The 27256-nt window shown below is 41.7% G+C and overlaps 1 protein-coding gene across 2 annotated transcripts in view; it reads right to left on the bottom strand.

Moving 5' to 3' along the window:
- ARHGAP35 (Rho GTPase activating protein 35) overlaps positions 1-27256 on the bottom strand; it is a 121892-nt gene that overhangs the window by 83744 nt on the left and 10892 nt on the right. The window contains exon 1 of one of the 2 annotated variants that reach the window (XM_082863262.1): positions 13640-15585. The exons of the other annotated variant lie outside the window; for it this stretch is intronic. The gene's annotated coding sequence lies outside the window, so the exon portion shown is untranslated. Of the gene's footprint in view, positions 1-13639; positions 15586-27256 lie in introns of those variants that run through there. 2 annotated transcript variants of the gene reach the window in all.

The raw sequence follows: 27256 nt of genomic DNA, 5'->3' as shown, positions 1-27256 counted from the left end.
AATAATATAACACTGTATAATAATTATATATAGGATAATATAAGGAAATAATTTCATAGTGAGCTACTAGCAAAGGAAGCAAAATCCTTGTTACCATAATTTTTCTTAATTGTAATAGGAGAATGGAATGGAAATACGCATTTTAATTTAACAGAAAGCAGAGCATTTTCTAAATGTCCTTAATACCTCATACTTTTGAACACATTAAATTTCTGAATGGATTTTCAAAACTATGAATTACCATCAACAGCTGGTTAAAATGTCTGCATTAAGTAGATACATGATAAGACTCACTGCTCTACAGAGGGGAGGGGAAGAACAAAAGGAAGGGATCTAACCAGGAAGCATTTTCCCTGTAAGAAAGATTCCTTAAGAATTTTTCAGAGGAATTTACTTTCCAAACAGGCCAGGAAGGATGCGATATAAAAGCTCCAGTAAGGGCTTCCCTGGTGGCGCAGTGGTTGAGAGTCCGCCTGCCGATGCAGGGGACACAGGTTCGTGCCCCAGTTCGGGAAGATCCCACATGCCGCGGAGCGCCTAGGCCATGGCCGCTGAGCCTGCAGGTCCGAAGCCTGTGCTCCGCAACGGGAGAGGCCACAACAGTGAGAGGCCCGTGTACCACAAAAAAAAAAAAAAGCTCCAGTAAGAAGAGAATATGACTCTCTGGTCTACTGAACCACTGAATTTAAACAAAATAGTCTTTAAAAACCCAATGTTTCTATTTTCACATTATTAAATGTTAAAGTAAAATTTCCTAAGGTTTTTGTTTGTTTTCCTTTACAAAAAGAAATTAAAGTTGGAAGTGGAAGCCAAGGTCCTCGTTTATCCAATTAATTCATCTGTGAAATCCAAATAGATTTACAGAACCTTAGAGTTAGTGATGTGCACAAATGATGCATCAGAGTATTTAGCTATAAATAGGAATTATCATCCTTATAAATCTGACACCAAAATACAGAGGGAGTTTTCACTTCCTCTGTGTAATTTCTATTGAAACGTGAAAAAATGCCCTTGTTCTGCTCATCTCTTTACCGCATGAGAAGTATCTTTTGAAATGACTACATCTGAAATGACAACATCGAACTTAAACAAGCACAACACAGCCTCTAACACTGAATAAAAGAGAAAGGTAGGCCATTTGATGGCCCCAGTTACAGAGCAGCTAAATTCTCTCCTTCCTTCATAATATTTCAGAGACGTTAACCATTTTTGTATCACTCTAGTCTCTAATCCTTAGAATTAAGAACTGAACTGTCCATCAACCAAATCAAATACATATTTATATCTAAGACAATGTGATGAAACAAAGAAGAAACAGGACCCTGTCCTTGCTGGTGAGAATCTAATAATTTACTAGAGATACAATATTTTAACTTAAAAAATAACTAGATCACAGACAATAAATGGCATAGACCAGACTTCCCTGGTGGCGCAGTGGTTGGGAGTCCACCTGCCAATGCAGGGGACACGGGTTCGAGCCCTGGTCCGGGAAGATTCCACATGCCAAGGAGCAACTAAGCCTATGTGCCACGACTACTGATCCTGCACTCTAGAGCCCGCGAGCCACAACTGCTGAGCCCGCGTGCCACAACTACTGAAGCCCGTGTGCCTAGAGCCCGTGCTCCACAAGAGAAGCCACCGCAATGAGAAGCCTGCACGCTGCAACAAAGAGTAGCCCCCACTCAACGCAACTAGAGAAAACCTGTGTGCAGCAATGAAGACCCAATGCAGCCAAAAATAAGTAAATAAATTTATTAAAAAATAAATAAATAAAAAATAAATAGCATAGACCATTTCCTGGGATCCAGAGAAAGGAAGAGGGGATCATTCAGATCTGGGATAGACTGGGAATGGTGGGATAGACTGGGAATGGTGTCAGAGCAGAAGTAAAATCTGAATTGGTACATAAAAGACTGGCAGGGCTTGGAGAGATGGCCCAGGTATTCTAAAGACATGAAAGGGTATGAATGACGGTGACCAAAATGGAACAGCAGCAGATACGTTTTGGGACATACTGACTGGCACAGAGTTTTCGTCCGTGGAAGGTAGAAGACAAGAAGGTCAGCAGGGCTCAGACTATGAACAGACTGTATTTTTACCTGTGAGAATCTAACGTGAAAATAATCTTTTATCCCAGCAGTGTTACTTATTGTTGGTAACACTGCTACCTCAACTCCACACCTAACAAATTAACACAGTCTAAGGAGATGATCATCTTACGTGAAAGAAAACACCATTTGAATATGGCAATTATATTTCTACCGTTCAGTCCAATGCAAATTCAAATAACATGGTAGGGAAGGGGCAGAAAGCCACGGATTTTACAAAGGAAGCAAAGAGCAAATATCTGCCCAGAATAGTACTGGTGGTCGCTCCCACTAGCACAGGCTACCCACACCTACTCCTGTTTAGCGTAGGAGGGAGGATTTCCTCAAAGCCACAGAATCTTACTATATCCCCAGGGCTCTGGGTACAGGAAATCTCTGAAATGGGTCATCTGGATCTTTGGAAAGACTGATTTAAGTGTTTCACCATCTGGTCTTGAAACATGTAATCTCATACAACAGATGGGCTATTCTTGGACAATGGGTATGTATGTGCACTCAGCTCTTACTATGCGCTGTGCAATGGCCAGCACTCTCCAGAGGGCCCAATGAAGAAAACACAAAGGGATCAAAAACAATTTTCAAGGACTGATAACTCAGATGACTGTTTTGAAAATAATTTGGCCCGAAGTTAATTTTTTAAAGAACAGCTATGAAAGATTCTCTGACATTACATATATAATTTTTACAAATGTCTCTTAATGCTCCTTTTTTTTTTTTTTAAGATTATTTACTTATTTATTTTTGGCTGCATTGGGCCTACGTTGCAGCACGCGGGGTCTTCACTGCGGCACGCGGGATCTTTCGTTGAGGCGCACAGGCTCTTCGTTGTAGTGCGCAGGCTTCTCTCTAGTTGCGGCGTGTGGGTTTTCTCTTCTCTAGTTGTGGTGAGCAGGCTCCAGGGCACGTGGGCTCTGTAGTTTGTGGCACGTGGGCTCTAGTTGCGGCGCAAGAGCTCATTAGTTGTGGCGCACAGGCTTAGTTGCCCCGTGGCATGTGGGATCTTTGTTCCCTGACCAGGTATCAACCCGTGTCCCCTGCACTGTAAGGCGGATTCTTTACCACTGGACCACCAGGGAAGTTCCAATGCGCCTCTTGATTTATTTTCCCCCCAAACCCTGGTAAAGGTACCTCAAATTCCAGCATAGAAAAACACAGCTCTGTTATCCTACCATCATAGCCGGCCCACACAGAATAAAGCAAATAGCCCATTTTTCACCATGACACAGTTCTCATGCAGAACTCTACAAGCCGGTCCCAAAGAAACAAAATTTCTAAGCCCAGTTATTCACAGGATGAAATCAAATTCCCCTGATGAATGAAGGGAGCTGCTTTCAGCAAAAGCACTTCCTTAAACTTTATCCTCAGCAGCTTTCTCTCAGGTAACTCTGGAGTTCTGATCAGGCTATCTGATCAAAGCAACTATAAACAAAGACAAAAGTGAAGGCTGAGAAATCTTTCTCACTAATGCAGCACAATTTCTCTGGGTTACCTATATTAAGAACAATAACAACATACAATTTCTGATAACCCGCAAAAATATTCCACGCCAAAGGAAATGCAACACCAAGGCCAACTGGAAACTGAAATTACTCGAATCCACCTTGGTATCACAGCCTATCTACCATTAATACAGTGAGCTAAGATTCTTACCAAACCAAGATACAAAAACACAGCCACATATACGTATAGCTGATTCACTTTGTTATAAAGCAGAAACTAACACACCACTGTAAAGCAATTATAATCCAATAAAGATGTTTAAAAACAAACAAAAAAACCACAGCCACATCTTACCTCTGAATTTCCTGGTATTTGGGCCAATTTTACATTGATTTTTGAAATGGTAAAGAAAACCTATAAAATTATCTCAGCAGTTGCTTCTGAGCACTTCTGATCTATTCAGGTTTTTTTTAAAGTTCAGTAGAAAACAACAAAGTTTTTTTGAAAGAATATTCTCCAAAACAATTTATCTGAATATACAAAAGTGGAGGTACCGTCCAGCCAAATGTGTCTTGCAGAGGAAGAAACAGGCATTTCTGTCAATTGGGAAAAATAGGTCGGCTTGTTTTCAAGTCCAACAGTAAGCCTTACTATTCTGTTCCCCTGGTGGCAGTCTAAGATGACATGGGGATTTCAGCCCATTATCTCTAATTATTCCTCACTACTCATTTGCATTATTCTATAAGTTGTCGGTCCTAAAGCAGACTACTGCTAGTAATAAAAATTATGCCACATGTATGAACTTTTTTAATAAGAACGGTTGGTTTTATTTAATTCACCTGTACTGAAGATAAGAACAATGGTCACAGAAACATAAGAGAACAACTTCTAAATCCAGCAAATTTTAGTAGGGAACAATCTGAATTCACAGATTAAAGAACTTATTTAGGACTCACACTAGTAAACCAATACTTATATTTCTCCTTTCCATTTTCTAGCCTCCACACTTACTTATATACTTGCCTTGCTTCAAATGAAGTTAAAAGCAGAGGTCTGAGAGAAACGGAAAATGAACAGTTACAAGACAGAACATGGGAAGGAGGCTGGAATTAGCACAAAATCATGCCTTAGGCTCAATTCATCATATTTGAAAATCTGCTAAATTGAGGTGTTTATCCCTATCTTCTAGAGGTGATGGATTTATGAATTAATACATTTAACACAAAATGGATTTTCTGAATGAGAAGATGTTACACGTAGGCACTATTAACAAAAAGGTATTATGAAAAATATTTCTTACTCAAATATTTATCACCTCACTATCTGAAAAGCATATCTCAGGTTCCTACTTTGAGGCTAGGAAAGGAGGTACGATAGAAAAAGGATACGAGCAGAGCTTCTGTTCTATTTCTTGACCTGGGTTGGTTACACGGGTAGGGTATTCACTTCATAATTGTTCAGACTGTACATGCTTTATACACTTTTCTCTACAGTTTTTAAAAAAGGATACAATTCAGAGAAATGAAGAAACACAGGTTCACATAGCTAGGAAGTAGAGCTGGGATTTGAGCACACCCCTCTCTCAACCACTGGGATTCTTTCTCTCCCTTGTATACTAGGCCTCTCTGCCTGGGGTCCTGTCAAACAGGTGACTCTAATCCTCACGTACCAATGAGAAGAACAGTTGAGGAGCAGTGCCCTGGAGGGCCCCGGATGTAGCTGGCAGATCTTCAGGGCTATGGAGAAGGCTGAACAGGTGGAACACCAGACCTTCCAGCCTTAAAACAGAGCAACTCAATTTGATCTATTTTATATGTTGGGATTCCACATATAAAGAAAAGAATTTTTTCAACTTCTATAGTTTTTTAAAAAGCTCAAAAAACTTCATGGTTCAAAAACCAATTTAATAAGCAGACATTTGGTGGTCTAATTCCCAAGATTTTGCCAAGAGTCAAGAGTCAAAAAGAGTCTCCTGTCTGTCCCTGAAAGGCTCCCTTCTCTTCTCATTCAGGAAACTTATGCAGATTAGTGAGAACCAAGACAGAGAGAAGGGAAACAACTTGGCTAGTAAGGGATGGTGCCCGTCTGAAAGGCCCAGGTCTAACACCTCCCCACCCCCGCCAGGCCTGCCCTCCTGCTCTAACATGCTGTCCTGGCCAGAGAACTGGAACGGCGAGCATGAGGTACGTATGGTGGGAGAGGTCGGGGGCAAACCTGTTTTGTGGTGGGCCCTGTCACAATAAGGAGAGTCTAGACTTCATCCTCTGAGGAACCCCCAGGATTCTGAGCAAGAATGGCTTGGTCAGTCTGGGCTGAAAGAGGGAATTCTGAAAGCAATCTTTGTACTCTCCCCCTCCCTCCACCTCTCTCTCTGATATTATACCCTCACCCTACTGGGTAAACGCCTTCCGTGTAAAGGCCACTTCAAACCTGGTCATAATAAGCACCATGAAAAACAACTGCTTACGACGGAAACGCTGACACAGTGGTGGTGTAAGATGCCCCTTTGAAGAGCCTTGTCAGGGCTCAGTCTTTGTAATTTAGTGGTGGCTCACAGGAAGTGCCTGAGAGCCAGATTCTTTCTGACTGTGCTCAAGGCCATAATTTCCTTCCCATACTTAAACCGATGACCCTGTGTCTCACTGTCAAGGGAGTTGGCCAAGGGGAAAGGGCAGATAAATAAGAAGCAAAATCTGAAGAAAACTGGCCAAAAAAAATTCCTAAGATTCTTCTTGGGATTAACGGCTAAAAAGGCTTCTAGATGAACCAATCCGTTGTCTCTCCAAATGAAAGCTCCTTGAATGCAGAGCTGTGAGAGCTGTCAGCCAACTCCTTCAGGTAACAGATGAGGAAGCTGAAGAGGAAAAGGGAAGTCACAGAAGCTGCCGTCAGACCTGTGCTAGGGCCTCTCCCGCGTCTCCCCACCCCACCCCACCCCACCCCACCCCAGGGCTGTTTCTACACACCACTCTCTGCCATGGGTTAATGAAACCCTTTTCATAAGGTTAATGAAATCCGAGAATCAAAATGATCAGGAAGGGGACAAAAACAACCTCTGTCCCTCATTATATGTATACTTTCATGAGCTTCTGCTATATGTTCCATATAGCACCTATCTACTACCCATTACTTCAAGATAAATTTCAAACTATAAAAGTAACATGTCCTGTTGAGGAGTCCAAAAATAACTAAGAAAACACTTGTAGTCATATAAGGAATTTAATAAATAGCATTTTCTATAAAATGCTAGCTTCATGATTTTCCCTTAGATAACAGACCAGAATAGTAACTAGTTCCTCCTTATCAACCACCATTCCTTGAAAGTTCTTGGCCAGTAATTTTCATGAAAACTAATGAGTCATCTCCTACCACTACTTCAGCCCTCATACTTAAGAAGGAAAACAGGTTCAACCTACTCTTCCATGACAGCTGTCCTACCTACAAGAGGAAATCACCTTGACCTCATGTATTTGGCTGCTATTCAGAAAACAATGTCTCTGAATTCAAATTATCAAAAATATACTTACATTGGGTGACAACATACCTTTCTCAGTTACCTGTGCACATAACGCTCACACTGTTTCATCCCAACATAAACCCACTGACTGTTTCCCTCATTGACCTCACCTCCCACTCCCCAGGTTACACATGGCCCCGGGAACATATCACAGCTACTTTCTTTGGAAAAGTCTTAAAATCAGTGTACAAGAAATAGCTACTGATTTCTAACTCACACGAGAAAGAACGGAATAGAAAAATATACCACCATTTTAAAACCTTGTCAGCAGACTGACTTTAACTACCTACAGCATCAGCTATGCTTAAATGAAAACTTTTATAACATGGCTAATGTGACTACTATAGTCTGCAGAAGGAAGAGAGGATTTGGTAACGAACTGAGGTGACTCAACCAAGCTCCTTCACTTTCTGCACGTATCTTCCCAACTCCTCAGACCACTCACTTGCTCCTGCAATCCAACTGCTATTTCAACTTTCTGCTCAGAAAACCCACTGTGTTTAAGAGAGCCTGTCAGGGCCTTAATTTTGTTGTCCATAACAGGATGATCCCTCTGGCTATCGACTCCCCTAAACAGCACAGCTGTCAGCCTGTAAACTTATATAACGTGTCTATACCAAAATACTCTGTCAAACACACCAGGCCTTCAGGTCTTCCTCATTAAGGACATCCCGAGTTACACTTGGATGAAGAGATAATATACACTTTCCCGAGCCTTTTTGCCCAGCGAAGAACGTTACACAATACATATACAGTATGGTGGGATTTCTCTCACTGTTTTTATTTTTAGAGGTGGGGCGGGCAGGGGTGGTTGTAATAACTTGTCAGTCCTTGAATGTATATATTCCTCCACTGTCTTATTCAAAACATTAGAGCAGACCATTTCAGAGATGACAATTAAAATCTATGTAATCATGGCTTGTCAAGTCTTATAATTACATGAGTTAAAAAAACTTAAGCTACTGAACTCCATTTTCCATATTGACTACCTAACAAAAGCTCAACTCAACCAGTTGAATCATGAGAACTAAAAGCCTAGTCAGGAGCAATCTAAAGGCAATTGAGCTTGAAAGCTGTATGTCCACATTCCACACAGTTAAGGCTGCAGTAAGCCAATGGCCTGGACAGGGCTAGAACGTGTTCGATACAGCCTTTTCACACCCCTTCTTGATTCCTCCTCCAAAACCCATATTCCTACAGGCGCAAACCACACTCTACAATCTAATACAGTAAAACCAGTGTTGTCTGGAGTCACAAAGTTTTATGTGTGCTTGCTTCTAATTAAAGACCATTCGATTTTAAGAACTTAATAAAAAGGCCAAACCTGTATCATTCCACAAGAATGCCAAGAATGCTAAGTACCTAAATAATATTCTTCCAAAGTGACCTTTATTAAAGGCTGCCTCTACTACTTTGCCAACTAACACGTCAGGAGGCAGAAACATTCCTACCTATCACAGGCTACTCAACTCCGTTTTAAAAAGCAAAGTCAGGGCTTCCCTGTTGGCACAGTGGTTAAGAATCTGCCTACTAATGCAGGGGATACCGGTTTGAGCCCTGGTCCGGGAAGATCCCACATGCCACGGAGCAACTAAGCCCGTGCGCCACAACTACTGAGCCTGTGCTCTAGAACCCGCGGGCCACCACTACTGAAGCCCATGCGCCTAGAGCCTGTGCTCCGCAACAAGAGAAGCCACCACAATGAGAAGCCTGTGCACCGCAACGAAGAGTAGCCCCCGCTTGCCACAACTAGAGAAAGCCCACTCACAGCAACAAAGACCCAACGCAGTCAAAAATAAAATAAATTCACATATATATTTAAAAAAAAAACAGCAAAGGCAAGTGAAAAGGCCTTCCTCAAGTAACCACAGCAACTCAAATTCCTACAGCGAAAAGTACTAGTACAAAGTCTTTAAAGTGGCAAAATCAAAGTTTAAAAAACCACTTACAGTGCCTGCAAATGATTCAGAAGAATTCTGAGAAAGGTAATATCAACATTTTAGTGGTAGAACACTTGGAGAGTAGCCAAGAGGCCTGGACTTTCTCCCTAACTAGGTCATTAAATCTCACAGAGGGGAGGGGAGGGGAGGGGAGGGGAGGGGAGGCACACACAGACACAAACTAGTTAAATGGCATCTAACAGCCAAGCTGTCTTGACAGCTTTCTTCCGTCAGCAGGATCCCTGGACAATGATGTTCTTCAAGGAGACAGGTAGGTCTCTTGGGGCTAATGATAACCTAAGTGCATGCAATTATAATCAGACTGATAACAATCAACCCCTACCCTTGGAACAGACACTCAAACTCAACAGCTGAGAAAGAAAACATATCTGCTTCCCGGGAAGCTAGATCCCTGCAGCGTCAAGTGTTCTTGCCACCCTACTCTTGCTCTCTGCAATCCATACTCTGTAGAGTAGCAAATCATCTTTTTAAAGTACAGATCTGTTCTTGCTGATCTCCTGCTTACAACCCCTCAGAGCTTCCCTCTGCCCTTCTAATAAAACCCCCAATTCTTATACATCCCTATGTGATCTCATCTCCACCACTCTACTTCTTTCTCAGGGACTCTAACCACTGTGGCCTTTATTCAGTTCCCTGGGTGCCCCATTCACTTATTCTCATTCAACCATTCAACAAAAAAATACTAAGCCTTTGTAAATTACCTACTATTGTGCCAGGCACTACACTAGGCACTGGGGATATGGCAATGAACAAAAGAGACAAAGATCCTTGCCCTCCTGGAGTTCATATTCTAACAAAGGGTAACAGACAATTACAAAACAGAAAAGTGAGGGAGTTAATAATGTGGGAGGCTGGTTCCAGGTAAACAGCAACTACAAAGACTCTTAAGGCCCGGTAGGGCTTCCCTGGTGGCGCAGTGGTTGAGAGTCCGCCTGCCAATGCAGAGGACACGGGTTCGTGCCCCGGTCCGGAAGGATCCCACATGCCGCGGAGCAGCTAGGCCCGTGAGCCATGGCCGCTGAGCCTGCGCGTCCGGAGCCTGTGCCCCACAATGGGAGAGGCCACAACAGTGAGAGGCCCGCGTACCGCATTAAAAAAAAAAAAAAAAAAGACTCTTAAGGCCCGGTAATATTTTTCCTTTAAAGTGTTTCTTGTTAAATTGTTGACTCCAAGGAGATGGGGACCTAGTGTCATATCTATTCCCCTCTCCATTCAACCTCAGTACCGCACATAATACCTGGCTCAATTACTTGCTGAATGGGATACGTGAATCTGTGTCTAAAGAAAAAGCCAAAAAGGTGTTCCGAAGTAATAAAAGTGTCACCTCAAGTTATCAAGGCCCCTGCAGAGGTTACACAGGTTTCAGATTTACTAATAAAGTTTATGACCAGAGTTAATTTAGTGCCACTTTGAGACAGATCCACACAATATTATGATGAGTCTTACTCACTAAGGTACCATCCCAGAGAGGTAAAAGCATAAAAAGTAGAGAACAGAGACCTTCAAAGATCCTAAAGTAATTAACACGTTCAACTTATGTGGAAAACTAACAGAAAATGAGAATTCATTATTTCTTCCAATGGCCTGCCCCAACCCACTGATATATATACCAGTTAAAAGCTCATCTCGGATTGCATTTTCCTCTCCAACTCCACTACCGTGGCCTTAGTTGTGTCCTTGTTATTCCAAAACTTGGACCATCATGTGGGTTTCCTCACTGGTCTCTCCCAGGCCAAAGCATTGCTCTGTGTTAATTTTAGAACAGTTTTGTCGCAACACCTCCACCCCAATTTGACTCCAACCTACCTTTCCAACCTTATTTCCAACTATCCTTCAATAAGAATTCCAAGCTCCAGATAAACTGTTCCCTGAACCTGCCTTGTACATTCCTGCTTTCACACCTCTACCCAGGCTATACCCCTTAGCTGGAATGCCATTACACTTTTCCACCCATCTGAATGTTATCAGTTTAAAATAATGCCTTCTCCGCTCAGGTCCATTATGACAAATTCATCATTCCCAAGTAATGCTAGCATTCATTTGGCCATACCTACACTTTCTATACTCTTCTCTGTATCACCAGAACTGAAAGCCTGCAAACTACATTTCCCAGACTCCTTTGCTAGCTGGCTTCCAGTTAAGAATCTGCCAAAGGCTAGAGACTGGATGGCAGGAAGAGGGATACAACACTTTTCCTGCCTCTGGTTATGTCTGCAGCAGCAACGAGCAACTGTGGAGGACTGCAGGCAACTGCACACACACCACAGGTTCTAGCAGCATCAGCGGAGCACTGGTTTCTGGGTTCCTGCTGAACTGTGGCAATATGGCTCCAAGCTCATCTGTGAGTGCAGACTCCTGGGCTCCAGCCCAAAGGCAGCTTTCTGATCTTTGGCTAAGAACCCCCTTCTCCCTTGTGCTCCCCACCACACACCTCCTTTCCTCCTTTTGCTCCTCCAGCCCTTCCACCACCTCTGTAACAAATCCCTCTCTGCTTGAAGTATCTAGAGTGGTTCCCACTTTCCTGATTGGACAATAACTGATCCAACAGCAGATAATGAAGAAATAAAAATAGTAACATCAACTAAATGGAAAAACATAAAATGTCGAAAGAATGAAGACCACCAATTTTTTTTTCCACCAATTTTTTTTAATTTCATAAAATGAAATCCTAGAAAATGTCTCCTTAGGTACATTACAATGTCATTTTTGAGTTCTAAAGATTAAAATGCTAGTTTAGCTGTATATTTATTTAGGTGTACATCTTTTTTTAAAGGAAGTCAGTATCGCTTCTCTCTTTGACTCACTGAGTTTCTAGGGAATAGAGAGAATCCTTCTATGTGTTTCCTTCTGTTTCCCCAGAACCTCACACACAGGAGGTACTTCTTAGATGTCTGGTGTCTGACTGATGTCTGTTATACAGCTGTGGGATTCACAGAGATTGGGGGTGAAGGCCAAGCAAATAGCCTAGTTCTAAAAAGCAACTTGAATACAAATCTCACCCAAAGCACTCAACAAAGGATTCCAAAGCTCTTTCAAGTCCTGAAATGCAGCCACTAGGGAAGGGAGGCGGAGGAGTTCAACTGGCACATGAGGCAGCGACTTCTGCCTCCTCTTTGCCGAAGCCACCCTCAAACCTCTACTTCTGATGAGGGTCTCTATTTTTTTGTTAAACATCTAGCCTGAAAACCCCATTACAAAAAACTGCCCAGAACACAGTTCACCTTTCTTAGAAGGATGAAGAACTGAATCAATCCAGAGCAGATGCAAGCCTCCAGCTCCTGAAAGTCCGTGTTTCCAACCTGCTCAGAGGCCACTTAGACAGCTCTAAGTCTTATCTTAAATTCAATTTCAGGTATTATTTTAAGCCTAGATAAAGGTAAGAGGTGCTAGAGAGTGTACATTTTTTAAAAGGCCAAAGAAAAACCCGGTAACTCTGGAGGTTAACAATTATTAAAACCACACCTATGGCCCTTCATCACATCATCTGCTGACCCAGTTTTCCATTAACAAAAAAATGTTTCATGAAATGGAAACCTTAGAGAAGATATAACCTCCAACCAGAGCACAAAGAAGCTTGATTCTCACTGATTTCCAGGCTGACTGATGAAACTGGGCCATCGGCTGTTGTCATTTTCATACTTCATCTGCCAACAAACCTAACAGATAAATGCTTTAACATTTTTAGCCAGTCCATTATTACTTCTAACAACCTTACCACAGGAAACCATGCTGTACAACCCAATATAAACATTTTCCAAGTGTTAGGCACAATAAATTCCTTTCAGAGACTGGAAAATGAAAAGGTCTGATAAAATGGGATTTACTGAATGTTTCATAGATAATCAACTCTCAACAAACTGGAATATACAAAAATATATCTAGCAATTACCACAGGAAATCACATCTTTCTCTGATAATTAAGCCAGCACTTCACAATGAGGGGCTTCGGGTTCATCACTTAGTTAACATTTACTGAAGGCCTTCTTGGGGCCAGATGAGAAAGAAATAAAAGGACAGAGCAGGAGTCCCACGCCAACACGAAGTCTTCCCACTGCACAGTATGTGGGGTAAATGATGGAACAGAAAATGCACTAGAATTGGCTTTAAATACACACACACGCCTACACTAGTTGTTTTCCCATTTAGTCATCTCTCTTTTATACAAGTAATAATAGCAAATATTCATGAGCCAGGCACAGTACCAAATAAACAATATACATATATGATTTCATATCATTTTCCACAATAACCCAAGTCACGTACTATTATAATCCCCATTTTACAGATGAGAAAACAGCCTCGGAGAGGTCAAGCAACTCATTCTAGATCACCCAGCTTCCTGTGGCCCTAGCTGCCTGCTTCTGAAACCTATGCACATGGCTTAACCCCAACACTGCAGTGTTGCAAAGGCTGAATGGACAAAACAGCTGTGCAGCTTGAGCTTTCTGGAGAAAACAGAGGCTACTATCGCTATAATCCATCTGCTATTTCAGCAGAGCTCTCCACTATAAGAGGAACAGGCTTTTATCTACCTCGAGGCAAAACTTTAATAATATGCTCCCCATAAAAATGTGTGTGCGCCTTATGTGTGTGCTCAAAGTACTATTACATACCTTGTCTTACGGCTTCTTAAACCCACTTGGGAAAGGGAAAGTAGGTCAGGATTCAATATGCTGTCTCCTCAATGGGCACACTGATGTCCCCCAAGACTCAGAAGAAACAGAAAGTCTCTCGTGTTTTAACCACAAAGACCATTTCCAAAATAAGACTTGATGGAAAATGGTTGTCTTTAAACTTCAGTAATCTGCAATTAAGAATTAATATGACTTCAGTCATCTGAGCATTAAATTTGAGAAAACACAAGTACTTGCACCTTTCTTCAGTTCTCAAACAATGTAAGGGAGAAGATGCTATAAATTTCTGCCCTTGAATTCAACCTCATTGTTTTTTTCTCAACCCATTGCAAAAATTGATCTCTACTCACGCAGCAAGTACACCTGAAAAGTCACCAAAAAAAAAAGTAATTATGTGACTCCACTATTACAGAAATACTCTTTAAAGGCTCTGGAAGAAGCATCTTCCTTACTGATCAGACTGCTGTGTTCATATGAATCCTGAGGGGGTTAGCCCCCAATAAGGACAATCATAAAATTAAATTCTATGGAAAGAAAGTCAGTCTCAAATTTAAAGGAATTAAAATATCTACACTAAAAAATCAGTGGGTAGGTAAAAATTCATCTTTTATCTCAATCCCAAGAACTCACAAACAGCAGAGTTAAGATGCAACACAGGAGACAGCAGGAAAGGATGGAAGTCTTTCCTTTCACCAAAAGTGAAAAACACCAGAATAGTGTAAACAAAGTCAATTCCATTTAAAGTTTCAAGGAAAAAAAGAAAAGAAACGTCTCAAAGAATGAATCAGAAGTGACATTTTATTCATAAATCAGCGCTATCTTAGAAATTTCACAGCATTGCTTAACACTCAAAAACTCTAACCTCAAGGTAAGAATCTCACCTTATCAGGTCATTTTTGACAAAATTCACCAGATATAAAAGGAATCTTGACTTTATCCATGAGCTTCCGAATTGTGTAGAAAATGATTTCCCTTGAAACCCACAGGCAATGGATTGCATCCTAATTGCATCATTTGCTCTCTGTTTTGAGGGTTCTGGGACAATTTTAAAGACAAGGGAGTTGTGCTTTAAAATTTTCATCCTAGGGGCTTCCCTGGTGGTGCAGTGGTTGAGAGTCCGCCTGCTGATGCAGAGGACGCGGGTTCATGCCCCGGTCCGGGAAGATCCCACATGCCACGGAGCAGCTGGGCCCGTGAGCCACGGCCGCTGAGCCTGCGCGTCCGGAGCCTGTGCTCCGCAACGGGAGAGGCCACAACAGTGAGAGGCCCACGTACTGCCAAAAAAAAAAAAAAAATTCATCCTAATCACAAAATGCAAGCACTTGAAGAAAAACTATCTCCCGAATTTATGGTCAAACGCCCCACATCAGTAGAGAAGTTTGATTTTCCCCAACATGCAGCCTTGAAATTGCATTTAAGAATTTAAGAGACAGGGCTTCCCTGGTGGCGCAGTGGTTAAGAATCCAACTGCCAATTCAGGGGACACCGGTTTGAGCCCTGGTCCAGGAAGATCCCACATGCCGTGGAGCAACTAAGCCCGCGCGCCACAACTACTGAAGCCCGCATGCCTAGAGCCTGCACTCTGCAACAAGAGAAGCCACCACAATTAGAAGCCCACGCACAGCAACAAAGACCCAACACAGCCAAAAATAAATAAATAAAATAAAGGATTTAAGAGACAGCCTGAAATCTTCAGGGGGAAAAAAAACAGAACTCAATTAAAAGGCTGAAACAAACCCAACGTAAAAAAAATTCAGAAACATTCATAAGTAAATGTACTCTCCTCAAATACATTTTTAGTTGGGGAAGATGGTATTACAAATCTATATCCCAATCCTGTTAAGGGATTCACTTATAATGGAAAGAATTAAGTGCCTGACTCTACCTAAACCCTGGGATCATTAGTTCATACTCCTACTGGTGCAAAAAGCTTCTATCCAATCTTCCTATGTTAATGTGCTTACAATATGGCATGAAAACCTCACTGGGGATTGGCTAATGTAAAAATGCTGGCAGTGACCTTCATACACATTTTAAACATTTTTAATCTGTTTAAGTTATAGGTCAAAGACGGGGGGGGGTGGAGGGTACTCAAAATATTGATAAATAAGAGAAGAGCACTTTATAATCTTCAAAGCACTTTCCCATTTAATCCTCACAACAATCCCAAGCAGAGATTGGTGCCCCATCCTCCAGATCACAGAATTTTAAGGCTGATGAAGGGACTAACCCAGCCAATACTGGGTGGGACAATACTACTGGAACAGAAGCAGGGGGCCTTGTCTGGTTGTTCCCTATCATATTCTCATAGCACCTGGTACACAGCAGATGCTCATTAACACCATCACTATTACATATTCAAAAAAAGTCCAACCCACTTTCCAGAGAAGATAACCCCAGTCCAGAAGTGATATTACCTGGCCAAGGCCATAATGTTGGCTACCAATTCCCCACACTCCTGCTTCCTAATTCAGGGTGGGTTCTTCTCCCTACGCAGGCTGTCACTGAGGCTATAAAAAGGGTTTCCCAAACTCCCTCCCAGAACTCAGAACTCACACTGGCATCTGATCATTTTTTTCTGTTTTCAGTAATTTTTTTTAAACACCTTTATTGGAGTATAATTGCTTTACAATGGTGTGTTAGTTTCTGCTTTATAACAAAGTGAATCAGCTATACATATACATATGTTCCCATATCTCTTTCCTCTTGCGTCTCCCTCTCTCCCCCCACATCCCACCCCTCTAGGTGGTAACAGAGCACCGAGCTGATCTTGCTGTGCTATGCGGCTGCTTCCCACTAGCTATCTATTTTATGTTTGGTAGTGTATATATGTCCATGCCACTCTCACTTTGTCACAGCTTACCCTTCCCCCTCCCCGTATCCTCAAGTCCATTCTCTTGTAGGTCTGTGTCTTTATTCCCGTCTTACCCCTAGGTTCATGACCTTTTTTTTTTTTCTTAGAGTCCATACATATGTGTTAGCATATGGCATCTGGTTTTCTCTTTCTGACTTACTTCACTCTGTATGACAGACTCTAGGGTCCATCCACCTCACTACAAATAACTCAATTTCGTTTCTTTTTATGGCTGAGGAATATTCCACTGTATATATGTGCCACATCTTCTTTATCCATTCATCCGATGATGGACACTTAGGTTGCTTCTGTTTTCAGTAATTTTAACCTGTATCTTTTTCCTCCCTTTAGCAGATATTCGGTCCCACCTTATGCATCATTCTTCACTTTAGTGCCTAACTCTATACAAAGGACTATGCCTCTGGAGGACAAAAGATGAATGAGAGTGAGTGCTTTCAAGGGATGTATAAGCTGATGACAATTAAGAAAGGCAGCATCAGGAAGGAGCTCTGAAGCACAGAGAACTGGACCTGCAAATTATGGGAGAAAGCAGAGTCTAGGCAGAGGGACCAACATGAGGTGATAAAACCTTAAAACATGTCTGGAAGAAAACAAGCGATTCAGCCTCATTGGAAGTTACAGTAGAGGGAAGAGGAGGCTGAGTGATGACCTAGAATCAGTCTGTGGAATATGAGGGCAAGAAGCTGGCATTTAATTCTTCAGGTAGATTCTTACTCCCTCTGATACCTCTCTTCCTTTCCTACTTGTCCCCCTTCCTCCCAGCTTAAAGAATAAATAAATAGGTAAGGGTGGCACACAAAAGCTTTTGAGTATTCACTCTATATCCTCATTACGTTCTTTTTATTTGGATCAGTTCTCTCAGTAATATCTTACTATAATGGATAATTTCAGATCAAGGGTACCAATTGTGACTCTATACTGACCTAATAGGTCAATTAACCAATTCTTAATCACTTGGCAGTTAAGGATCCCTTTGACAATCTGATGAAAATATGGACCCTCTCTCTCAGAAAAATGCACTTACACAAAAAAATTCAGGAACCCAGATTAGGAACCTCTCGCTAGTAAAAAGTATGGAACAAACAGGACTAACCAAAAAAAAAAAAAAAGACATAACCGCAGTTTCTAATACTAACCAGGAGTACCCAATTCCTCCCATTCACATATGTAGAATCTCTCTTCTGAGTGATGTAGTAATTATCATTAGTGAATAAATAAAATGAGAGAATTTCTCCAAGTTTTATAATCTCCATCAGCTAGTAACAAAACAGCTTCTACTTATTGGGCTTGACTACGTCATGACAGGCCCTCTGCGAAGCAGCTGATATGCAGTCTATAATGCTAAAGTCCTACATAATAGTTATATCTCAGAAGAAACGGAAGCTCAGAGGGATCAACTGACCTGACTCAAGGCTACTCAGCTGGCAAATGGCAGAGCTGGGTTTAGAACTCTGGCATTTTGACTTCCAAAGGCCATCTATACTGCCTCCCAGCAAAAAGGACCTTGTCACCATATTGATTATGGGGAGCGATCAAAAGATACTGCCATCTCCTAGTAAGTAAACAGTCCAGTCAAAGGTTCCAGTCCAGTATTACACACCCTATGTACAGGTGGCCAATAAATACATGCTGAGTGACTATGGGCAAAGAGAACCTTGTCCACAGAAGGGGGGAAATGGTGTCAACAGTCTTTAAAAGAGTTCCACGTGAATGCGTGTGTCACAGCTTGGACCTCAGTCACTGTTGTATTTCCAACTGGGCCTCTCCAGCTTGTCAATGACCCTAAGCACCATGAGGTGCTATGTTACACCCCTGCATGCAAAGGTTTGCAAAATATCAATGACGTAATGAGATAAACCAACAGTGAAATTTATTTTTATTTATTTATTTATGGCTGCATTGGATCTTCCTTGCTGCGTGTGGGTTTTCTCTAGTTGCGGCGAGCAGGGGCTACTCATCGTTGTCGTGTGTGGGCTTCTCATTGCGGTGGCCTCTCCTGTTGCAGAGCACAGGCTCTAAGTGCGCAGGCTTCAGTAGTTATGGGTGGCGGGCTCTAGAGCGCAGGCTCAGTAGTTGTGGTGCACGGGCTTAGTTGCTCCGTGGCATGTGGGATCTTCCAAGACCAGGGCTCGAACCCGCGTCCCCTGCATTGGCAGGCGGATTCTTAACCACTGTGCCACCAGGGAAACCCCAACGGTGAAATTTCAATAAAATAAAGTCTGGATAATTTTCCCTTTATGATCCTATTCTACCCTGTACACATCTTCCAAGACTACAGCCATGACACTACATGACAGTTGTTCCCTTGAGACTATTAGCTACCATTTCTGAGCACTTACGTTGTATATCACTGAAAGCCTATTTAAGGCCAGAACCTAGTCATTTTCATCTTTATATGACCACTGCTCAGCTACTTAGACCTAGCAAAGTAGTAATCATATTTCAAATACAAAGACATTTTTACTAAACAATGAGAGAATACATGAAGGCTTAAGAGCCATAAACCAAGCTTCCAAAAAGAAAACTTACACACTCCTCCCTCCCTTAGATGTTCAACAGTAGACGCCTCCAAATAAATATCAGGGAAAAACAAAACGCAGGGCCCAATCTAAAACGGTGAAATAAAAGGGAGACAAAATGAGGCCATGGGTGTCAGTGTTACTCTAAACCAGTGGTTCTAATCTTTTCTGGGTCATGGATTCCTTTGAGAATTAAAAGAAAGCTACAGATCCTCTCTTCACAGAAAATAAACAGAACCAAAATTCAGCACATACTCTTGACAGCATCATGGACATTCCCCCATCTCAATCCCTTAAGGGTCCACAGACCCTTGAGTTCGTAACTTTTCCTTAGAATCCGCATCTCTAAGCCCCGTCTAACTAGATGCAACCCAAATTCATCAACCTTTTTGTTCGTTAGAGGTCATACCGACATAAGGGAAATTGAAGACAGAGGTAATAGCTTTAGCACTGGCAATGTCTCACTGCCCAGCGCAACAAAGGGCGCTACTCTCACTACCTGATTCATGTTATTATGCCACAGTAAAAAACTGTGGGGTAAGCATGTTCATTCTCCCCCAAATAGAATGTAAGAAATTCAAAAGCAGGCGTCATATCTGACAATATTATCTAGATAATGGCTTACTTAAAGAACAGACTTAAAACAACCTACACGTTATCTCTTAGTGTAAAATGAGATATAAATTAATGTAGTACAGGAAAAGATAGTCTGGTACATAACTAGCAGATTTTAAGACAAAATATTTTCCTGAATTGGACCCCTGGGAGCTTGAAATACAAGACTGAGTTTGTTAAAAATGTGCTCTCTCATCTCTAAAGTCCTGATTTCTCTCTCTATGGCAGGGATTTGGCCATCTATGGCATATGTGCCACTATACAGCAAACTACAGCCACCATTCCCCTAAAGGAATGAGGGAAACTGCCAGTGGGGTCTGAGAGGGTGAGGGGGTGTGAGCAGGAGTCTTGCTTCTTGTTGTAAAGGTATTTATTCAAGAAACATTTCCTGAACATCAATGATGCCTAGATTCCTGGGTTACATGCTTAGAGATAAAGTGGTGAAAAGCACAGCCCCTGTCTTCAAGGTGTTAAGACGTAGCTGGATAAAGAGAGAAGCACGCAGACAGTCAGAGCACAGAGTAATAAGTAAACTCGGGCAAGGGGCTGACCACTGCAGGCCAGGGGAGGCTTTCTGAGGGAAATAAAACCTAAGGCAGACCTAAGGAATTAAAAGGAATTAGTTAAGTTTTGTGTTTTTGTTTTTTTGGTTTGTTTGTTTGTGGGGGTTGTTTTCGGTTTTGTTTTGGTTTTGGTTTTGGTTTGGTTTGGCTGGGGGTAAGGGGTGGCAGGAAAATATACCATAAAAAAGAAAACAGTATATGAAAAGAGTCAGAAGCAAGGACCTCTGGAAGAGCTACAGTCATCCAACGTGACTGAACACTGACTTTAACGAGGGAAGTGGACAGAGAGAGCGGCAGAGCTCCCAGAGGGCCCTTATATAATCTAAATCTATGTAAACCCCACCTCGCTTAGTGAACTCACAGCCCTTAAATGCTCTTGCTCTTCCTGACTTTTTCTTTAAACTCACTTTAGAATAATTTTAGACTTACACGTGTCAAAACAAAGAAATTATCTCCGGTACAAAAAACTAAACTGCAGACTTTATTTGGATTTCATTTTTTCCATTAATTCTCTTTTCTGTTCCAGGATCCAATGCCACATTCCACTTAATTCAAAGACTTTAAAAAATTCCTTCCTTTACTCCTGAGCACCACAGTTTTATCATTTTTCATCACTCTATCCATGCCTCGCTAGGCCCCAACATCACCAGCCCACTTACAATGTAAATACATCATTTCAGAACAGAATGGAAGTTCCCAAAAACAAATGATTTGGAGTAGGGAAAACCATTAGGGATTCAAGGAAATTTAATAAAAACTAAACCAGGGCTTCCCTGGTGGCGCAGTGGTTGAGAGTCCGCCTGCCGATTCAGGGGACACGGGTTCGTGCCCCGGTCCGGGAGGATCCCACATGCCGCAGAGCGGCTGGGCCCGTGAGCCATGGCCGCTGAGCCTGCGCATCCGGAGCCTGTGCTCCGCAGCGGGAGAGGCCACAACAGTGAGAGGCCCGCGTACCGCAAAAAAAAAAAAAAAACTAAATCAGTGACCTTTTTACATGGGAAAAGCGTATGCACGTGAGCACACACATACACACACGCCCCCTACCTCCCCCTTTACAAAAAGAACTTGGTGCTGCTTCCACTATGGAAAAGAAATGACAGCAGATCCGTTTCTGCTTCTTTAGTCTTGCTAGCAAGTAATAAATCCTTAAATCTCTCTCTCTTCAGATACCCCAATCATCCCAAGAAGGAATCAAGCCAAAAACACCGGAACACCCGACTTATCCTCAAAACAAAATGCCAGCAAAAGCATCTGGGATGTGGAAGTGGAAAGAATGATGATTCGTCCTCTTAAGATTTTCACCAAGGACTCTAATCATTAGGACAGAATCCCATCATGTCACAAGCAGCTTCATAAAGCCGCCTGGCCAATATCAGTCCTACTTCTGTTAAACGTATGACCCTTCCTATTATATTTATTTTAAGCCTCCATCTCCGAAAATTCCCAAACCTACAACAACCCTGGTGAATTTCAATTTGTAGAATCGAGGATGAATCCTTTGCAGAAATCACTGAAATGCCAATGAAAACTGGCAATTTTTCTACAACTAAAACACAATTCTTAAAAATGGCTATTCCTAGGAAGTAGAATTTAAGGAATATTTTAACTTTCTTTACATATTTCAGCTATTTATCTGAGGGCTATTTATCAAACATTCATCAAATACATAAGAAGCATGGTCCTATGTCAGAGTTAGGAGAGGGAGGAAAAGAAGAATCTCTCCCTTGTGGAGGATACAGTCTACATCTGCACTCCCTAATGCTTTGCCCATTTAAAGTTTAATCAAAATTAAATAAAATTTAAAATTCTGTTTCTCAGTCCCACTAGCTACATTTCGAGTAGAAACACGCGGCTGGTGGCCATTGTAAAGGACAGAGGTGATTAGACAAGGCTGATCTAAAAGAATCCCTGATGCTGATTCAGAGCTTGGAAATAGAGAAAGGATCTGGGCAAGGTTTCCGGGAAGACATGCCTCTGACATGGTTATTAAAGTGAGCATTCCAGGCTGGCTGATGACACACAACACATGCCACTGGCTTTCCCCTTGAACATCATGCAATACCAAAATTCCCAGGGCTATTCCCCAAATATCAAAAGCAAATTTTTCAAGGAAGCATAACAGAAAGAATTGGGTAACAGGCTTTGACTGTATTTTGCTAAAGTAAGATTAGATGAAAAAACTAGATTATAAAGTCCAATTAGGACCTCACTAAAAAGGAGGGGCAGAAAATGGAACTGGAATTAACTGCTAGATCATTCTGGAAATCTTTAACAGGTAAGCTAAACTAGAGATCAAGGGGACAAACGAAAGAATGTACCATGTTCATCCAAATACCCTTCAGTGGGAGAAACATTTCCCAATAATCAAGGTCAATAATTAAGGTGAAACTGCAGAGACACAGAGAGAAAAGAGAGCACACACACAAAACCAGCCTGGTAAAACTGTGTAACAATTTGGTACTTTCTAAGGGGCAGGTGTTTTTTTCTTACTCTCTTTTCTCTGAATCCACCTACATTACCTAAACACATGCTGCCCTCAGTTCCCTCATCTGTAAAATGGGCACAGGAATAGTACCAGTACCTATTTCCGAGGTCTGTTAACGTGGATTCCTTGAGTTAATACATGTAAAGTGCATAAAACAGTGCCTAGCACTTAGAAAGGACTAAAGAAGTATTGGCTGTTATTACTGCAGGAGTCTCTGAGGACCTAGTTTCACTTGGTGGAGAGTAAAAGGATTTCCCTAGGGGTGAGCTCACAGGGGAGAGGGATATTGTATTGACTGTCATATTGGGAGGGGGGTTTTGAAAAGTCACATCTGTCCCAAGCTGAGCGAGCTACACAGACATCTTCCAACCATGTCCTATGGGCTATTATAACACCCAAAGCCATGGGGGACAGCTGCCAGAACTTCGGCAAGCTTTAGGATTTAGCTGTGGACCCCTGATATCAGGACTTAGGATATCAAAGTCCAGTTTTTTTCAAAAATCCATCTTGGCTTACCAGCTGGACTATTCTATCCTTCATTCAGGCATTAATTAGGCACCAGTGACAAGTTAGGCACTTTATGAGGAAAAGTGAAAAACAACAAATTCCTAGCTTTCTTTTTTTTTTTTTTTAAACAAATTCCTAGCTTTAAGAAGCAGAAGACAGGAATTCCCTGGTGGTCTAGGGGTTAGTACTCGGCGCTTTCACTGCAGTGGCCCAGGTTCAATCCCTTGACAAGGAACTAAGATCCCACAAGCCATGGCAGCCAAAAAAAAAGAAAAAAGAAAAGAAGTAGTAGTAGAAGACAACTATTCTACTAGGAATTTCTCCTCCAGGTATAATCTCACACGTGTAAAATGACATATATTCACGTTTCCCCTACGGCACTAACTGCAAAAGCAAAGAACTGGAAACAAATCCAATATCCATCAATAGGAGACTGGCTAATTACAGTGTATCTGTGTAGTGGAATACCACGAGGCTGTAAAAAAAGAACAAGGAAGTTTCCTTTGTGCTAACACTGAACATCTCCCAAAACATTAAGTGGAAAAAAGGAAGATGCAGAACAGTAACCATAGTATGCTACTATTCACGTAAAGGGGGCGGGGGGGAATGCATACATACTTCTATTTGCTTGTTTATATGTGCACAAAGTATCTCTGGAAGAAAAAAAATATCTCCGGTAGAACACTGATGTCTCCAAAGGGGACAGGTGAGTGGGTGGCTGAGGAACAGGGATAAGGGAATAGTATGGGTGTTTTGTGACTGCTGATTCAGACATACAAACATATCACTACACACACAAAAAAGTGATATGTACAACATCACCAGCAAAGTGCTAATGGAACAGAGCTGAGGAACAAACCCAGGAAGAAAGGTCTCAATAGTGTACACTTGAGAGGATGCTGAAGAATGAGCAGGAAATTCACCAATCAGAGGATAGGTAAGGGAACTCTCAAGAGGAACCAGCTTCATCAAAAACACAGAGGCAGAGCTTCTCTGGTGGTGCAGTGGTTAAGAATCCGCCTGCCAATGCAGGGGACGTGGGTTCGAGCCCTGGTCCAGGAAGATCCCACATGCAGCAGAGCAACTAAGCCCAGGCGCCACAACTGAGCCTGCGCTCTAGAGCCCGTGAGCCAAAACCACTGAGCCCACACCCCTTAGAGCCTGTGCTCCGCAACAAGAGAAGCCACCGCAATGAGAAGCCCGCGCACCGCAACCAATAGTAGCCCCCAATCCCTGCAACTAGAGAAAGCCCGCACAGCAACAAAGACCCAACACAGCCAAAAATAAATTAATTAATTAATTTTAAAAACACACAGAGGCAGAAAAAGAGCAGAGCGTGTTCTGGAGACTGGGAAGGCACGATGGGCCAAAGCGTATAAAGGATTCCATAGAACACACTAGTGATCTGGACTTAATCTTACAGACCATAGAAAAGCACCAAAGGTCTTAAAGCAGGGGAGCAACAGTCAGGTTTTTGTTTAGTGCCTCCAGTGACTTGTTGAGAATAAACGAGAGAGGAAAGAATGAAGAGGACACCTTTGTAGGAAACTTCTGCAATCAAGCACAATACCCTACTTCTCGGAATTCCCAGTGGCACAAAGCACAGGGGATTTCGCTTAACCGGCTTAATACTCAACTAATCATTTGAGGATAACAAGTTCTATCAACTGAACACTTACTATATGCCAAACATTTTTCATACATTACTATATGCCAAACATTTTTCATACATTACCCCAGTTTCTCAAAACAACCCTGTGAGATAGCTATTAGTATCTTTACTTTACACATGAGAAAACTAAGGCTCAGAGAAGAGCTTAAGGTGACAATAAATGGAGGAACTGAGACAGGTATCTATTTAATACCTGTCCACATACTACTCGTGTTGGCCTGTGGCAGTTTTCTCCAGTCTATGTAAAAATGAGAATTAGAAACATACACCTACATAGTCCACGTAAAGCTGCCAACTTCCTTGAAAATGGCTATCTTTTGGGAATTTCCCGGCCGTCCAGTGGTTAAGACTCTGCGCTTCCACTGCAGGGGTCCCTGGTTGGGGAACTAAGATCCCGAAAGCCTCGCGGCCAAAAAAGAGAAAATGGCTGTCTTCTATTCTAATAGTGGGTCCTTTTTCTTCAAGGAAATAATGGTGAGTAGTTTCCCTTTCTTTCTATTTTTTTAATGTCCTCCCTGACGAAACTAAAAATTGGTAAATTAATTTTTTTTTCCCACCACCATATTGTCAACTGGTCTGTAAAAGCCAAGTCTGGAACTACTGCACTAATAATGACATTACAGAGCATTTACCATGATGCAGGCATGATCTTAAGCTTCTTAAATACACTATCTGTTTTAATTTGCACAGTGACCCTATGAGTAGACACTATTATATGCCCCTTTTTATAGATGAGGTGCCTGAAGGCACCAAAGTTTAAGTGTGTTGTCTGAGGGTGCAGAGCTGGCAAGAGGTGGGACTGGGACTCGACCCGAGGCCATGCATCATGATGGAGAAAGAGTAACTGAGGCCTCAGTGCTAACACTGTGAATACTAAACAGACCTCAACAACTGCTACTTGGCCTATGACCTACAACATTTAGACGTGTGAGACCCTGCTAAGACCCTAAAATTGGCTGCTACCTGGGGTGGGTTACAAGATTACAGATCAATAGCATGTGCTGTTCTACTGATTCAAAACTTCATCAGGCTTCCTCTAACATACTGGCCTACCTAAACAGTTTAATTAATCAAACTGTGCTTTTTCATCCTCCCAGAAAACTGAAAGACTGTCCAATGTTACAGAATTCCACATCGACTGTTGGCATTTAGTTCTCCAAAAAAAATGTGGACACAAAAAGCCTTTGTAGCAGGCAGAATAGGTATTTAGGCCCATTTTATAGGCAAGAACTCAAGATAAATGACTTGTCCAAGGTCACAAAGTTGGTAAGAAGCAAAATGAAAATGGCAGAAAGGGTTTTTAAAGAAGTTTAAAGAAGTTTCTTGAAGAAATCCAAGAATCTAAGGACTAAAAGATTCCAGAGACTTTATTTTTCCTGGTTTCTCTCAAAAAATAGTATCTTTAATTCAACAAATACTGTGCTCCTATTGACGTGTTCTAGGACAAATGTGATGGGTTCACAGAATAAACGGGGAAACAAAACAAAAAAACCCTGTGGAGCCTCCAAGCTACTTTGCAATTTCTTCCTCATGTCTAAACGTAAACCCCTCACACTGCAAATGAACATCAGGTCTTCGATGCTCTCCCTCGTGAAAGAAAGAATGACCAATAAATGAACAGGTATATGTGTGTGCAAATGTCCTGTTAATAACAACAATAAAAACAAAGAAGGTAAAATTTTTAATTTCCAAATTATTCTGTATTCAAGATAAAACTTGGACCACTTTCTTTCTCATAATAAGATGATATCTGTCTTCCTAGTCAACGCATTCTTGTGTTGAAATGTTAAGTCGCACTTAATTCTTTAAGATAAGATCGGGGAGAAAAAAAAATCAGGCCACTGGCCTTCTAAATTTTTTACTTTCTGGTACAGAAACAGGGTGTTCCTTGTGTCACCTGTAAGGGAAGAATTGCTTTTGTTTTATAAATGGCATATAAACTCTCAGAGAGGAGGAGGCATGTTTTGTACAACTGGTACTCTAAACAGTGTAGACACCCAAACACTGGTTGAATGGGGAGGAAAAGGGAAAAATAAAACTTGTCTCCCTACACCTCTAGCCTTTGGAGCTCAGAGAACCAGTCTGTTCCCTCTTCTGCTTAATAGTCCTTAATTATTTAAGTTATTTAAATATTTAAGTAAAATTAATCAACTATATTAAATAAATAAAATTATTTAAATCTGACCTAAAGAATTTTTCGGCCCATAAAAGGAAAGATATAACTAGTTCCATGTCCATTCCTGATTTTGACCAAGTTAAGGAAAAAGTAATGTACTAATGGCTCCTTTAAAACAAGCATGGTTGGGGTGGGGGACACCTTGGTATAGCTACAGCTATCAGCCATGAAGTAGACTTTTATC

Source organism: Leucopleurus acutus, assembly GCF_964270905.1.
Source record: "Leucopleurus acutus genome assembly, chromosome: 20".
NCBI lineage: Eukaryota > Metazoa > Chordata > Mammalia > Artiodactyla > Delphinidae > Leucopleurus > Leucopleurus acutus.
This window is presented reverse-complemented; position numbering and strand designations above follow the sequence as displayed.